This window comes from Porites lutea, chromosome 4, assembly GCF_958299795.1.
Source record: "Porites lutea chromosome 4, jaPorLute2.1, whole genome shotgun sequence".
In the NCBI taxonomy this organism is placed as follows: Eukaryota; Metazoa; Cnidaria; class Anthozoa; order Scleractinia; family Poritidae; genus Porites; species Porites lutea.
The window spans coordinates 8,585,067-8,602,245 of record NC_133204.1 but is presented as its reverse complement, the minus strand read 5'-3'; the positions used below and the strand labels follow the sequence as shown (position 1 = coordinate 8,602,245).

The 17,179-nt window shown below is 37.1% G+C and overlaps 1 long non-coding RNA gene across 1 annotated transcript; it reads left to right on the top strand.

Moving 5' to 3' along the window:
* Window positions 1-15,718: 15,718 nt before the first annotated feature.
* On the top strand, window positions 15,719-16,982 carry LOC140935678 (uncharacterized). Its single transcript, XR_012165235.1, has 3 exons — window positions 15,719-15,844; window positions 16,239-16,364; window positions 16,866-16,982. It is a non-coding gene; the product is annotated as an uncharacterized lncRNA (long non-coding RNA).
* Window positions 16,983-17,179: the final 197 nt, after the last annotated feature.

Genomic DNA, 17,179 nt, shown 5'->3' with positions numbered 1-17,179 from the left:
CCATTCTCCACACCACAGCCAGCAACAGATGCAATGTGGTTGATCATAGGGGAAGGGTTATATTCAGTGTAGATACCTGCTTCGTATGCCTCGAGTTTCGAAGTGGCCATTATGCCACTTGCAATAGGACCCCTGGCATAGATTTCGGCCATCATTTTATCACGTCCACTAACTTTACCTACAAGACAATATAGGACGGATTCTTGAAACTAAAATAACAGAAATGCTAGCTTTAGTAGCCCTTTAAGCCAAAAGTAATAAAAAAATTAATAAGCTTCCCCCCAACTTAACACCCCTCCAAGCTGAATATCATACCATATACAATACATGAGCAGTATTAAACATGTACAATTTGAGGTCAGACACATCTGAAAACATAGCCTTACCCTGCCAGCAGAGGTTTCTCTCTTGCATGGCTTCTACTGTTTATGAAGTCATTCACGTGGCTTGTCTGTTGGGTAGATGGCGAATGACTAAGTAAATGCTAAAAGCCATGCAAGAGAGAAACCTCTATTCGCAGGGAAACATAGCCTTGCCAGGCTCTCAGATGCACAGGAAGGTTATGAAAAACTGACGTGTGATTTGTGCATCAGTATCGAACCAGTAACTGCACATGACTTTTTATAGCCTGGAGCAGGGTAATACTATCAGTATGTTGAAGCCTGCAAAAGGCTACTGACAAAGAAATGTATCTGCAGCACACACTTAACTTTCTCTGTTTACTAGTAATGTGAAGAATGTACTATGTGCCCCTTTTCAAATAACTACCCCCCTCTGACATAACTCTAAGGTCTGCTGTTTTTCAAACTATCACGTTGTTGGACTTTACCTTCCTCACCAACTCTTTTACACTGAAAGATTTGTTGATTGGGGTAACTTGGAAATTCCCTATTTCAACTGACATGCACAGGGCTGTCACCAAGATTTCAAGGTAGTTTGGTATAGGCAGGGTATAGGCGGGGTATAAGCGGGTAATTAACCAACTATGAAGCTCTTTTGTTACCTTATTAGTACTTAATTTCGCGCATTTTGGCGAGAGAGAATTTCGCGGGGTTTCCTTTTCGCGATTTTTACACGCAAATATGAAAAAAAGGGCATTAAATTTCGCGATTTAAGCGTTCTCAACTTAATTTTATTTTTAAAAGAGTCTGAAAGTTTCCAAATTTCTAGATAAACTGGAAAATCAATGGGAAAGCTTGACCGGTGTTATTTCACTAACTAAAGGTACAAAACGGAGCTTACAAGTAAAACCAGTTAACACGTTATATTTTCGATACATCACCATGTATATGTTGTTGCTATTACAAAATAAGAATTTATTTTCTGTGATTTGAATTTTCTACATGAGCATTAAAATAATTTCACGCCTTATTTTCGAGGATCTTTATTTTCGTGATTTTTCCCACAAGCTGCCAAGCCCACCACTCGCTTCCGAACACGCCCTAATTTCCTGTCCCCTCTGCGAAAAGGCCAGACGCGGAAACTACCCCCACTACCAAAGCGAGTGCACGTATCTACCTGACACCAATCGATAGTTCATCGCAAAAGCTAGGCAGATCGTGGGCATTCTCGATTGTGATGAGTCGGATCCTGAGGAAGAACCACAGGAATACCAACCTGCGCCTACTGGAAACCAACCCACCCCCAGTGCATTGAGAATCCGGGTACGCCAGTCTGCATATCTGGACACATTTTATCGTCACAACAGTTATGTGCACTATTTTTATACAGTCCAGTAGCTTTGTTAAGTTCTAAACGCTTGGTAGCATCAGGTCTTCACTAATTAGACAGTGCTACAGACGAACTGAACGTATAAACAGAATGAAAACTCAGGAGTCCTGAGCCAAGACCAGAATATCAGAGCTAAAATTAATTATTGAGGCTGCCAGTAGATAGTGATACGTTAGGGAAGGTTTCGGCGATTTTTATACTGACGCTTACAAAAAAGGATTTAAGTGTCCTTATCAAAGCGGGTTAAAATGTAAGGGCTTTCACCAGGAACAAAGAAAGATGTCCGTAATAACAAAGCGGATGTCCGCAAAGCTGGGCTCGAATTTATAGCCACAGGACCCTGTAAAACATACCGAGCTAAAAGCTTGGTTTGCCTGTGGCCATGCATGGTTGGTCCCATTGAGTAGACAACCACGCAGCTAATCATGTTCTAGTGCATTAGAAAGAGGCTGTGGAATCGTCCAATCAACACCTGCTTATCTTTTCATTATTTATTAGAGCATTGTCTACAACAATGTTTTTTTTTTTTCACCTCAATTTAAGAGATATTATTTGCGGTTTATTAAGTTCAGTTGTGAAAGGGTTAACTATACGCTGTTGTGAAAACAGTGGCATAGAAGAAAATAAATAAAATTTGCTAACTTATCTTTGAATATTTATAGATGCTATTTTTTAAAAATTTAACCAATTTACCCGGCGACAAAGGCCCATCCGGCTAGTCCCTAATATTTTGAAACAGAGTTGTTATTAGTAGATCATTAAAGCCTTTCAACACTAATTTATACCAAATTTTGTTTACCACGAACGGTGTAAGGATCTAAAGACGATATTAATGAGAGCACAGTTAACGCTAGAAAAGCTACATCTTCAATAAATCTGGAAGTCTCTGTTTGTGCATATGTATGTGTTAACTGTGAAATATCAGTAAAATCTTTCCAACGATTCTTAAATTATGTCATCAACAAAAAGAATAATTTACGTTTTGACGTTAATGTTAAAATGTGACAGGTGGTATGAAACTGTTTACCAGTATAGCATAAGTTACATCCCCGTTGTAGCTTAACCGCACTTAATGCACTCGACTTTTCAGGAGAGTTGCGTTCCGCGAACAAGGCAGCGATCATGGGTGTTGTCCTTCACTACAGTATTTTCTTTATGCTGTACATGAATTCTTTAAGAATTTGCTTCGGCTGTTTGGGTGGTAAGTTCTTCTCTTCCCGGTTTGTTGTTTCAATCATATTTATTGCTATTTTCAAAATTTGAGCGTCAAAATAGTGAGAAACGCATTTATCTCTTGAAAAAAGATAAAAAAATATATAATTAGCTAGACCGACTTTAAAAATTGGAATCAAGAGTAGCTGCAAAACTGATTTTCTGCTCTAATATACTGTCCATAAATATGACTTTTTTAAGGCTTAACGTTAATTTCTCTTCTTTACAGTTAACATACATATGCAAAAAAGTCACTTCACATGCAAAACGTTCCGCAAAATTAATTTTCGTGGTTGCAAAATTGTTTAAGGCTCGTAGGACTCCAAGGATCTTTGCCGGATATAAAGAACCATGTCTTTAGCAACGAGAGGAGAAGGCGCAAAAAGTTCTAAACAAGCGTTTTCGAAACTCTCTAAATGACAAATTTTGGTTGGGGACCGGCTTTTTTCACTGTTAACCTCTTTTACAACTACTAGCGATTAACCCCATCTTTGTGGGCTCTTTTTGTCTATTTAGCCTCTTACGTCTGGTCGACGGCAAAATGATTGCTCTACAAGAATCTAGCTGTAGAAAAGTAAACAGAATCTGGCTATTATTAGCGAGAAAATAAAAACAATAAAAAAGGCTGCTAACAATGTCAGTGTGCGAGGATCGTTTAGTCCCTTTTTATTTCTTTTCGTTTCTAAAAAAGGCACTTTTTATTTGAGTGTCAATGTATTTAGCACAAGTGCTAATTGGGGACACTATATTTTTACGTCTCCTAATGGAGACCGGACCGCCATTTTACGTGGTCATCCGAGCCACGGAAAGGTCTCGCCGCTTGCAGTGCAAAGGGAGTACCTTCATTTCTCAGTTATTTTTACGACCCTGAGTATTGGTCCGGCCCCGGGAATCGAACCCGCGACCTCCCACTCTGCAGTCAAGCGCTCTTGACTACCGACTGAGCTAATCCTGCCGCGGTTAAAGTTCTTGTCAGTTGAACTTTTCACTTCCCCTCTGCAGCTCAAGATTCCTTAGTATCTGTTCTTAATTATCTTTATTTTTACTTTGGACCCCTACCATATTAACACTATGCATTAATACGACCCTGTTCCCCTCTTGACGAATCTTTTTCTGGCTAGAAAATGTCCTGTCATTTCCTTATTCGAAAACCTCGTTCAATATAACCGCCTTTATGAGTATCCCCAGGCGTTACCTTCTTCACATCAGTGTACCTCGTTAATACGAACAACAGGGAAGTATGACGCAATCAATTTGACAATCCGCATCAATTTTATCTTACTGAAAGATGTTACAAGAACATAATTGAGCGTCCGAGTCATATGTGTAAAATCCGGTACGGCAGATTAAATTAGACTGGTGAAATTCTACTTTGTAACATATAGTTTAGAAAGGCTTAAAATAATATGGGTTGTACCACGTCCTCGGGTCATGGTTTTAAAGCCTAACGGTCATCGTATTAACGGGAATTTTATTCTACTCAACTGTCCTTGTTTCCTTTGTGGTCAATTTAATATGTTTAAGACGTTCACTGAATGCCTCTTTGGGCGTAAGTCAGTGTTAATTGCAATTGCCATCATAGAAGTTGTGCTTTAAATTCTGAAATTCTTTCTATAGAAGCCATCTATTTCAAGCCATGTTTTATTCTATTTAAAGCAAGAATTTGCTTATTCATTCAATCATGCAGCTGCTAACAGACTGACTGAATGACATGGCAACCCTTAATAAATGCTAAATAGGAGGAAATAAGGGTAAACACATCGTGCTGCACATAATTAACAAGGAGAAAATTGTTAACAAACCAAGAATTCTGTTTGAATCTTTATAAAGATTCAATTAAAAAAAAAAAAAACACAACAACAACAGCAACAACAAAAGAATTCTGTTTGCATGTCAACGGGAAAACATTTCCTGAGCAAACACCGGACGATCACAATGTTGGCTCTTTTCATAAAAATTGAAACTTTCCATGGATTTGTTATTGTCCTTAAGGCAGAGCAGAACCTGAAATGGTTTTCCCCATTTTATGCGCCGGATTTATTTTAGCTGTGTCTTCTATTCCAATACCGGAATGTTGCTATTTTGTTCAATTATAAAGTTGCCAGCGGACTCAATGAACAACATGGAAACCTATTTAAAAGTTAAATAACAGGAGACAAATGTGAGAAAATTTTTAAGAAATATAAAATTGAGTTTCGATGTTGTCACTGCGGTTTAATCCTTAGATTATAAACTCGTTAACAAGTTGGAAGTTGCTAAGAAACAAAGAATTCTGTTATTTGTGTGACTAGGGAAAAATATTTTCACAATAAACACGACAGTTTACCACTATTTTAGACAGGTGGGAATAGCATCTTCCTGTTTTCCTGTTTTCAGCCTTTTCATTTGGCTTTTACAAATTTTAAAACGAATTATCGTATGTTTTCCTTAAAAAAGGGACATTTGATCCGCATAATACGAATGCTTCGTTTTTACGGGACAGCTTTCTTTGTCCCTGGACAAAGCCGTTCCATTTTAACACCCATAATAGTATACGGACACCCGTTAATGGGGACAACGTTTACTTTTTTCTACTCCAACAGCCATAAGCTCCTGACTCCAATCAATAGATTCACAGACCGGAGGAAGTTAACCTCGATAATATATTATATAACATTTTGTTATCAACCAGCTGTGCGCTGTATTAATCCTTGCCTCTGACGAAGTTATCCTCGGATGTCAGCATTTCAATGTTTATAATGCTACGGTAGACGGGATAAGATGAAGTGGAGACGTCATTTGCTGACTTTTTAAAGTAATAAATGAGTTTAATACACAGAGAACTGTTTTTGATTAAGTACTGAGCGCAAACCAGAAGGACGTAGTCTGCGTTGAAACTAGAAATAGCAGTTGTATAGTGTACATCCGGAACTTAACTTTCCTAGCGCGGGAAGTCTGGAGTCATGTGACTTGACGGGGCCAGTGTGTTTTGTAGTGTAGCGGTGATGAGCTATGTAGTGGTCGTGTTTACTAGACTATATGGCCTCGGTGGCCCGTTAGAAATATGTGTGTTTTTTTTAAGTATTTCTTTAGTATTTCAGTTGTTCACCAAGAGAAGTTTGATTGTTTCCTTAAATAACATGACACGTTAAAAATTTTTTTTAGGACACTTTCTGTAGTAACAGGGTTCGACTGTATCTACTTCAGTTTATATTTGGCTTTGGAAAAGAGTCGCGTAAATACAACTATGGTGGGTGTTGCTCTTAAAGTAACTCTAAACGATGCCATAAATCTGCAACAATGTTTAAAGTTATCCACTGTTCCCATTTTCTAGAAGCAAAAGATTGTCGGCTATCATGCTTCCATCTAGTACAGTTATGAGAATTGACACTTATTTAGAACGGTGACACGACTGCATAAAAAGGTTATAAACCGACGCAAGCAACTAAGCGCGATGTAAAGACTTCCAGTTGAGTCTTCACTAAAAAGTGTCGCTTTCAGAAGCGCGGGATCTGATTTAGAAATTCGCGCAGCCTTACTGTGTAGAACTGGTAGCCTAGGAATAAGTTGTCTCATAGCACCATGCCCAAAAAAGAAAAGAGTGCTTGAAGAATGAAATAGTAGTGGAGTCATTTCTATTAAGCTTGGCATTACTGCCTGCTGCGAATTCTTCATTTTAACACAACTTGCCAGGTCCGAGTTCAAATCGTTTTAGATTCAGTTTTTGAAATATTATATGTTTCAAGGCGATATATCAATATAAAACAGAGTCATCAGCATACACGTAACAATAATGCAAACTCCAGGACATTTGCAAATCATTCACATAGAATATAAACAATAGCAGGTTGTACCATGGGCAACTCCTACAGATACTGTAGCTTGGTTAGGCTGGGTATTGTCATTCACGTTTGAAACTGAACCGTTTTAATGTTTTCTCGTTCTTTCCATAGATTTGGGTGTGGATAGCCCCTTCTATGATTTTGAAAAAAGTAGGCAAAATGGAAACTGACCCAAGATTCCTGTTTATTACGTTTCTTATGTAAGGGTACAACTTAGAATGAAGGGTACACTCTCGAATTTTTCTAAGTAGAGGGAAAAGGTCCCTATTATGGCGATATATAGGTGGTAACGACGGCGTACATGGACAGAGTCCTTGAGCAGGTGTGCACTATTTTTTTACAGTCCAGTGGCTTTGTTAAGTTTTAAACGCTTGATAGCATCAGGTCTTCACTAATTACCCAGCGCCACAGACGAACCGAGGTTACGCAGGATGTCACTAATTACGTATACATAGAATGAAAACTCAGGGGTTCTGAGTCAAGACCAGAATATCAGAGCTAAAATTAATTAATGAGGCTGCCAGTAGATAGTGATACGTTAGGGAAGGTTTCGGCGATTTTCATACTGACGCTTACAAAAAAGGATTTAAGTATCCTTATCAAGCGGGTTAAAATGTAAGGGCTTTGTCCAGGAACAAAGAAAGCTGTCCGTAATAACGAAACGTTCGTATTAAGCTGATGTCCGCAAAGCGGGACTCGAATGTATAGCCACAGGACCATGTAAAACGCACCGAGCTAAAAGCTTGGTATGCCTGTGGCCATACATGGTTGGTACCATTGAGTAGACAACCACGGAGCTAATCATGTTCTAGTGCATTAGAAATAGAGTGTGGAATCGTCCAGTCAACACCTGCTTATCTTTTCATTATTTATTAAAACATTATCTATAGCAATGTTTTGTTTTCCACCTCAATTTAAGATTTAATTGAGGTTTACTAAGTTCAGTTGTGAAAGGTTTAACTACTCTGTTCTAAAAACATTTGCGTGGAAAAAAATAATTAAAATTTGCTAACTTTTCTTTGAATAATAGATGCTTTTTTTTTTTCAATTTACCCAATTTTTCATATCAAAAAAGTTTCATAGCGAGTCTGAGATAGCCTGGTGACAATGGCCCATCCGGCTAGGCCCTGATATTTTGAAACAGAGAAATTAAAGATCATTAAAACCTTTCAACTTTAATTTATGCCAAATTTTGTTTACCAAAAACGTTGTAGGAATCTAAAGATAGTATTAACCAGAGCACAGTTAACACTAGAAAAGCTACATCTGCAATAGATCTGGAATTGTCTCTGTTTGTGCATATGTATGTGTTAACCGTGAAATATCAGTAAAATGTTTCCAACGATTGTTAAACTGTGTCATCAACAAAAAGAATAATTTAAGTTTTGACGTTAATGTTAAAATGCGACAGGTGGTATGGAACTGTTTACATGTATAGTATATGTTACAACCCCGTTGTGGCTTAACCGCACTTAATGCACTCGACTTTTCAGGAGAGTTGCGTTTTGCGAACAAGGCAGCGATCATGGGTGTTGTTCTTCACTACAGTATTTTCTTTATGCTGTACATGCATTCTTTAAGAATTTGCTTCGGCTGTTTGGTCTTCTCTTTCCGCCTTGTTGTTTCAATCATATTTGGCACGTCAAAATAGTGACAAACACATTTATCTCTTGAAAGAAGATAAAAAAAATTATTAGCTAGACCTACTTTAAACAAGAGTAGCTGCAAAATTTTCTGCTTTAGTATACTCCCTATAAATGTGACTTTTAGTACGGCTTACGGTTAATTTCTCTTCTTTACTAACAGACATATGCAAAAAAAGTCACTTCACCTGCAAAAAGTTCCGCAAAATTATTTTTCGTGGTTGCAAAATTGTTTAAGGCTCATAGGACTCCAAGGACCTTACCTTTCCCTAATATAAAGAACCATGTCTTTAGCAACGAGGGGAGAAAACGCAAAAAGTTCTAAACAAGCGTTTTCGAAACTCTCTTAATAACAAATTTTGGTTGGGGACCGGCTTAATTTTGACACTGTTAACCTCTTTTACAACTACTAGCGATTAACCCCATCTTTGTAGGCTTTCTTTGTTTATTTAGCCTGTCGGCTCGCCAGCAAAATGATTGCTCTACAAGAATCTAGTTACAAAAAAGAAAACAGACTGTGGCTACTATTAGCGAGAAAAAAGAATAAATAAAAAAAGGCTGCTAACAATGTCAGTGTGCTAGGAGCTTTTCTAGTCCCTTTTTATTTCTTTTCGTTTCTTGTCACTTCTCTTCGGAAGCCCAAGATTCCTTAGTGTCTGTTCTTAATTATCTTTATTTTTACTTTGGACCCATACCATATTTTAAAACACTCTACGTTAATACGACCCTGTACCCCTCTTTTACGTTGACGAATCTTTATCTGGCTCGAAAATGTCTTGTATTCGAAAACCTCGTTGAATATGACCACCTTTGAGGATCCCCAGACGTTACCTTCTTTACAATTTTAACTCGTTCATACGAACAACAGCATAAAACAATAATCTCGGGCGGATGGCAATTGAGGGAAGCCAAACGCAATCAAGTTGAAAATCTACATCAATTTTATCTTACTGAACGTTGTTACAAGAACATAATTGAGCGTCCCAGTTATGTGTAAAATCCGGCAGATTGATGGACTGGTGAAATTATCCTTTGTAACATTTATTTTAGAAAGGCTTAGTGTAATATGGGTTGTACCACGTTGATGGGTTTTTAAAGCCCAACGGTCATCGTAATAATGGGAATTTTATTCCACTCAACTGTCCTTGTTTCCTTTTTGGTCAATTTAATATGTTTAAGACGTTCACTGAATGCCTTTTTTCAGAATAAATATAAACGTTCTCATGGACGAAAAACAAGCGAAATACCAAGTTAAAGGTTATTTATTTTTGTCCTCTTTGGGCGTGAGTCAGTGTTAATTACCATTCTAGAAATTTTCTTTTGAATTCAGAAATCATGCCATCTATTTTATGTTTTACTCTATTTAATGTAAGAGTTTGTTTATTCATTCATTACTATCAATCCATGAAGCTGCTAACAGACTGACTGAATAACATGGCAACCTAATAAATGTTGAATAAGAGGAAATAAGGGTAAACACATCCTGCTGCACATAATTAACAAAGAGAAAAATGCTAAGAAACCAAGAATTCTGTTTGCTTGTCAACGGAAAAACATTTCCTCAGCAAACACCAGACGATTACAATGTTGGCTTTTTTCATACAAATTGAAACTTCCCATGGATTTGTTATTGTCCTTAAGGCAGAGAAGACCGTGAGAAGGTTTTCCCAATTTTATGCGATTTATTGTAGCTGTGTCGTCTATCCAGTGCTTGAGTTTTGCTATTTTGTTCAATTATAACTTACTGAAATTATTTTATTTTAATCATATCGTCATGTACTATGATGACTGTTTTCTCTTCTTTTTTTTGCCATCTATGTGCTTTCTTCTTTTTTTTTTATGGTGTGTGTCTTAAGATGTTTTGTATGTCTAGTTATTGTGATGTCCTGTACATTCGACACTACTTTCAAAGAACTAGTTGCTAGCTCGAAAACCTTACGGTTATCTAGCCGCTAGGCATTTCCTTCTATGTAATAATATTTAGTTTAAATTGTAATTGAATATTCTACGTGTTAAGTTACTAATTATTCAATAAGTTTGACAAACCCTGTAATGGAAATGTGAATAAAGTGTTGATGTTGTTGACAGCGGACTCAATAACAACATGGAAACCTATTTAAAAGTTAAATAACAGGAGATAATTGGAAGAAGTTTTTAAAGAAATATAAAATTGAGTTTCGATATTGTCACCACGGTTTAGTACTTGGATTATAGACTTGTCAACAAAAAGGAAGTTGCTGGGAAACAAAGAATTCTGTTATTTGCGTCATACGAGGAAAATATTTTCGCAATAAACACGACAGTTTACCACTATTCAAGACAGGTGGGAATACCATCTACCTGTTTTTCTTTTTTCAGCATTTTAATTGGCTTTTACTAAAAATGAATTATCGTTTATATTTCTTAAAAAGGGAGTTTTCTTTATAGAGCTCGACCAATTGATAGAAAATTGAAATTGGCCTAGAGAACTAAAGTTAATTCCATCTCCTTTTTGTAATTATTTGATGTACATTGCTGTTTTAAGCCAGTTTGAAGCAATTCCATGAAAACCCCAGCAAGAAAGTTTAATTAACGTACATGGTAGTTTCATGATTAAATGTAAGATAAAACATAGCTTGAAGCTAAGGAGTATAACCGAAGATATATAGAGGATATTACACGGTGGCGAGGAGATATGAATTTTATGTTCGAGTGGCAAGAACAATATCTCACTCGTTCGCTTCGCTCACTCGTGAGATATTGTTCTTGCCACGAGAACATAAAATTCATATCTTCGAGCCAACGTGTAATGTTCTTTTTATTATATGGAGAAACCAATTCAACAAAAGCAAAAGGCGGGAATCGTGACGTCATTGAACGATACGACACTCACAAAGGTGACATACGGAAAATACGCCACTCGGGTCCCGGATGAAGTGGCGTATGGAATCTACGAGTGGTTTAGTTCCCAGTAAAACACTCTCCTCCATATAATAAAAGTTATTACGTTCCATGAACTTCAATCTTGTTTATAAAGGACAGTTGCTTTTAATCGAAGGTCTTTTGCCGCCAGAAAAGGTCAGAATTGGCCATCTTATGAGCTCCTAGAATTGCTAAATGCAATTTTTTTCTTTTTTCAATTCAGATAATTGCCGCGTACTGGCGTTTCCGAGTTATTTCCTAATTGCTGACAAATGTTTGGAGAGCCACACGTTCTTAATTGTCCAACATGTCCCGGATATGGGTCTTTGTGAACTGCTTTGTTACAACCAACCAAACTGCGTCAGTGTTAATTACGAGATACAAACAGAAAGACGATGTGAACTGAACAATTCAACACACCGAGCGCACGATGAGGATTTTAAAGAGAGGGAAGGCTGCTTATATCATGGTACAATTGTAAGTTTTTTGTCTTTTCTTTTCCCGTCTTCTTTTTCTTTCATCATCATCATCTTCAAGGCAATCATCATCCCACTGCCGACATCTTCATCATCATCACAATGGTCACCATCTTCGACATTAGAGGGAGCTTGAGCAACGACGATGACGACGTGGCAAAAATGTCTCTTCGAGAGTGAATTCACGCTGTATCAAAATCTATCGTTCTTATTGCACGTCGTTCACTTGGTCACCAAATGTTGGTGAGTTTTTCTGGAGTCGCATTGTAAAGGACTGTATCTAAGTTCAAAAAAAAAATAACAACAATTGAGTAAAGAATCGTTGTCTTGTGTTCACGTCCCGGTAGAGAGGTTAAACTAAGAAGTTCCACCTGGTAGTCGTGCAACGAGGGCAGGGAAATGAACAAAAAACGTGATCTACTTGCAAAGTTTTTGTTTTCCTAATCCTTAACCTATTTGCGTTTTCCTTGCCTTTGGCGTCGTCGTTGCTTAAGCTCCCTATAAATAATTATTATCATCATCAGGATCGTAATAATTACAATTTTCTTATCATCATCATCATCATCATCTTCTAGTTTGTAGTTGACGCTCTATCAAGACGGTTTAACGTAACTTCTTCTCTTACAATTCAAACCTGATTTTTGTTCTATCAAAGAGTGCTTGTGATACTCCCCGTTGCCAAAACAACGGTACCTGTCAGTCTGGATTCACAGAGAAAAAATATCGGTGTTTGTGTCCTTCTGGTTTCACTGGTGCACAATGTGAACATGGTAAGTTGTTCTTGAAAAAAACTTTCCTTTTACGCAAATAATCAAAGGTTCGTAAATCGTAATTAAGCTCGGGCTGTCCTTTGTCATTTCCTACGACAGTGTATAAAACGTTTGCGTAGCGAACATTTTAAGGTTTTGCTAGCCTCTCGTTTCAATTGGTCTATTAACTTCATACAATTTCAACAAATGCTATTTCCTCAAATTTTTGCTCTTTGTGTCCGTAATCTTATGTGTTTCTTGGTTATTTGAGTTGAGTAATATTAGAGCTTGTTGTTGAGTAAAAGCAGTTCGTAATTGAAAGCCTTTAAGCTTTCTTCAAGAGCATCTCAACTCTAAACCAGAAAACGTGATATGGCGTGAGCCTTGATTATGCATCTAGGCTCGTTGCTAGTTCCATATAAAATTCTCCTCGAAAAATTGGAATGAAACCGGCCCCTAAGGGAAACTTACCCAAATACCGAAATAAGTTTTTCGAGGGAATATAACGGGGCCCATAACTTGACATACAAGGAACATGAATGTCAAACATCGAAACTGTGGGTCCAACCATAACAATTTAATAAGTTTATTCGTAAAAGTGAAAAAAAAAATGAAACAAAAACAATAAGTCAATGTCTTAACAGACAGAGAAAAATGGCTTCACCTTGGATTCGACACCATTTTTTTCGGCTTGCTGCGAATACTGTAATTATCTTCTAGTAACCTCCTCTCTTGATTTCATGCACTGTAGATAAAAACGGGGGAAAGTCTAAAACACACAATGGGAACTTATTTTTTCGCAATTATTGGTCAATATGATTTCAGACATCAATGAGTGTGAAGGAGGAACTCACAATTGCAGTTCTAATGCGGTTTGTAACAACAACAAAGGATCCTATAACTGCACATGTAAACCAGGATATGATGGGGACGGAAATAATTGCACAGGTGATATTTTTCGTACTTTAAGTCATTTTGAATGCCATCGAAAGCATTGCTGTTTTTTTTTCCATGATAAGATGCTCTTTGCATAACTTCTTTGCTAGATAGTAGACCATATTACCTCAAAAATTTAAGGGGAAAGGTGAATGCTTAATACTGGCCTTGTATTTTAAATGTTTTGTCTCCAAGCATAGCCGGCATCAGAAAATTTGCCTTCTTGGTTTTTCTCATACATTTCTTTGAAAACTTTCTTCTCAGTGCTGGCCTCAATTTTCAGAGAGCTGAGAGGAATTCACTCTGCAAACTAATCCAATCTCTATTGTTCTATATGATTTCAGACATCAATGAATGTGAAGGAAAAACTGACAATTGCAGTTCTAATGCGGTTTGTAATAACACCAAAGGATCCTACAACTGCACATGTAAACCTGGATATGAAGGGGACGGAAATCATTGCACAGGTGATATTTTTCGTAGTTTTAGTCAATTTGAATGCCATCGAAAGCATTGCTGTTTTTATTTTTTATGATAAGATGCTCTTTATAGCAATTCTTTGCTAGATAGAAGACCATATTGCCTCAAAATTTTAAGTGGACAGGTTAATGCTTAATACCTTGTATTTTTAATGTTTTGTCTCCTAACATGGCCGGCATCAGAAACTTTTGTTTTTTCTCATGTATTTCTTTTACAACTTTCTACTTAGTGCTAGCCTCACTTTTTAGAAAGCTGAGAAGAATTCACTCTGCAAACTAAGCCAATCTCTGTCGTTCTATATGATTTCAGACATCAATGAGTGTGAAGGAAGAACTCACAATTGCAGTTCTAATGCAGTTTGTCACAACATCAACGGATCCTACAACTGCACATGTAAACCTGGGTACTTGGGAGACGGATGGAACTGTACAGGTGATGAATACACAAATACATAAAGGACGTTTTGGTTAATGGGCGAAGTATCTTGACAAATTCGAGTTTTATTCATGAAAGCTGTTAAAGCAAATTTGGAAAAATGACCTACCTTGGAAATGAGGCAATACGGTCTTAACGTTATACTAACAATTATTGGTGATAAGTGACAAAAGAATTAAATTCGGGTCACGATTATGGTATCTTGGGAGACAAATTCATAAGCTTAGTGAATAAAATGGAGGGTTATCCAAAAATCGATTGGGGGTCTATAACAAACAAATAAGACGACGCAGGGACAATAAAAGGGTCTAAATTACCTTTGCTTTTGCAAGAAAGAATATTTTACCTCCAGAATAAGTAGATTTTAATTTTTCACCGATTGAGCACTCAGTTTTTTACATGTAATTTAAAACTTATTTCAGATATCGATGAGTGTCTAGTAGATACGCACCACAATTGCAGTTCTGATGCATTTTGTAATAACACCCACGGATCCTACAACTGCACATGTAAACCAGGATATAAAGGGGACGGAAATAATTGCACAGGTGATATTTTTCGTAATTTAGTCATTTTGCGTGCCATCGAAAGCATTGCTGTTTTTATTTTTCCATAATGAGATGCTCTTTATATGTCTTATATCAATTTTTGCTCGACAGTAGACAATAATACCTCAGTTAAAATCTTAAGCGGAAAATTTATGACGCTTTGTACCTTGTATTTTAAATGTTTTGTCTCCTAACATGGCCGGCATCAGAAACTTTGCTTTTTTGTTTTTTCTGACGCATTTCTTTTACAACTTTCTTCTCAGTGTTGGCCTCACTTTTTAAAAAGCTGAGAGAAACTCACTCTGCAAACTAAGCTTATCTCCATTGTTCTAAATGATTTCAGACATCAATGAGTGTGAAGGAAGAACTCACAATTGCAGTTCTAATGCAGTTTGTCACAACATCAACGGATCCTACAACTGCACATGTAAACCAGGATATGAAGGAGACGGAGATAATTGCACAGGTAATTTCTTTCATAACTTCGTCATTTTGCATACCATCGAAAGCATTGCTGTTTTTATTTTTCCATGATAAGATGTTCTTTATAGCAATTCTTTGCTAGGTAGTAGACCATATTTCTTCAAAATTTTAAGAGGAAAGGTTAATGCTTAGTACCTTCATGTATTTTTTATGTTTTGTCTCCTAACATGGCCGGCATCAGAAACTTTTGTTTTTTCTCATAAATTTCTTTTACAACTTTCACTTAATGCTAGCCTCACTTTTTAGAAAGCTGAGAGGAATTCACTCTGCAAACTAAGACAATCTCTATTGTTCTAATGATTTCAGACATCAATGAGTGTGAAGGAAGAACTCAAAATTGTAGTTCTAATGCAGTTTGTCACAACATCAACGGATCCTACAACTGCACATGTAAACCTGGGTACTTGGGAGACGGATGGAACTGTACAGGTGATGAATACACAAATGACAAATTCGAGTTTTATTCATGAAAGGTTAAAGCAAATTTGGAAGTAATGACGTACTTTGGAAATAACGCAATACTATCTTAACGTTATACTAACAATTATTGGTGATAAGTGAAAAAAGAATGAAATTTCAGGTCACGATTATGGTACCTGTATCTTGGGAGACAAATTCATACGCTTAGTGAATAAAATGGAGGGTTATCCAAAAATCGGTTGCGGGTCTATAACAAACAAATAAGACGATGAAGGGACAATAAAAGGGTCTTAATTACCTTTGCTTTTGAAAGAAAGAATATTTTACCTTCAATCTAAGTAGATTTTAATTTTTCATCGATTGAGCATTCAGTCATTAACGTGTAATTTAAAACTTATTTCAGATATCGATGAGTGTGTAGTAGATACACACCACAGTTGCAGTTCTGATGCATTTTGTAATAACACCCATGGATCCTTCAATTGCACATGTAAACCTGGATTTACAGGAGATGGAGAAAACTGCACAGGTAGTATTCTCAGTGGTACGTGTGTTCTCGTATGGCAGCAGAAACTTTATCTCTTCTCTTTCATTCTCTTCCCCTGTTACAACTTGCTTCTTATAGCAATGCAACGACAGAGGTGGATGCAGGGGAGGTGGATTGGAAGGCTAGCAACCTCTCCTTTTTTAGCCGACTTACTTGTTTGTTAGAACAGTTCAATTGGCACTTTATTCCCATGTTATGCTCGATATCGTGTACAGCCAGGAAGAGAACAAGTTTTTTGTAAAAAGTCATTTCTATATTTTGTGGCGTTGTATGAATTTGCGGTGTTGCAGGTTCCTATTCATCCTTACTCAATTAAAACGTTTTAGGGACGCCATAGGACAAGTTACCCCTAGCACCCACTCTCTCTTATCTCTTAAAATCTTGGATCCGCCCAACTGAACGAACGCCCAGTGACAGGTACGAGGAATCACATTCAGCGTGTTAAGCTAACTATTTATGGTGTTCAATAATGCAATATTACAGACATCGACGAGTGTGAAGCAGACACTTACGTGTGCGGTTCTGATGCCATTTGTAACAACACTCACGGATCCTTCAATTGCACATGTAAAGCTGGATATAGAGGAGATGGAAATAACTGCACAGGTAATATTCATTTTATTGTCTGGTCCGCTCGCATGGCATCAAACGCTTTGTGTCTGTTTCAGTGTTTGTTTGTTTGATTTTTTCTCTTTTGTTTCCTTAACAACTTACTTCGTCTGTAGCTTTAAAAGAACGTCAGACAGCTGATAGGAATCCACTGTGCCAACTTAGTTTATTGTCATTGATGTTCAACT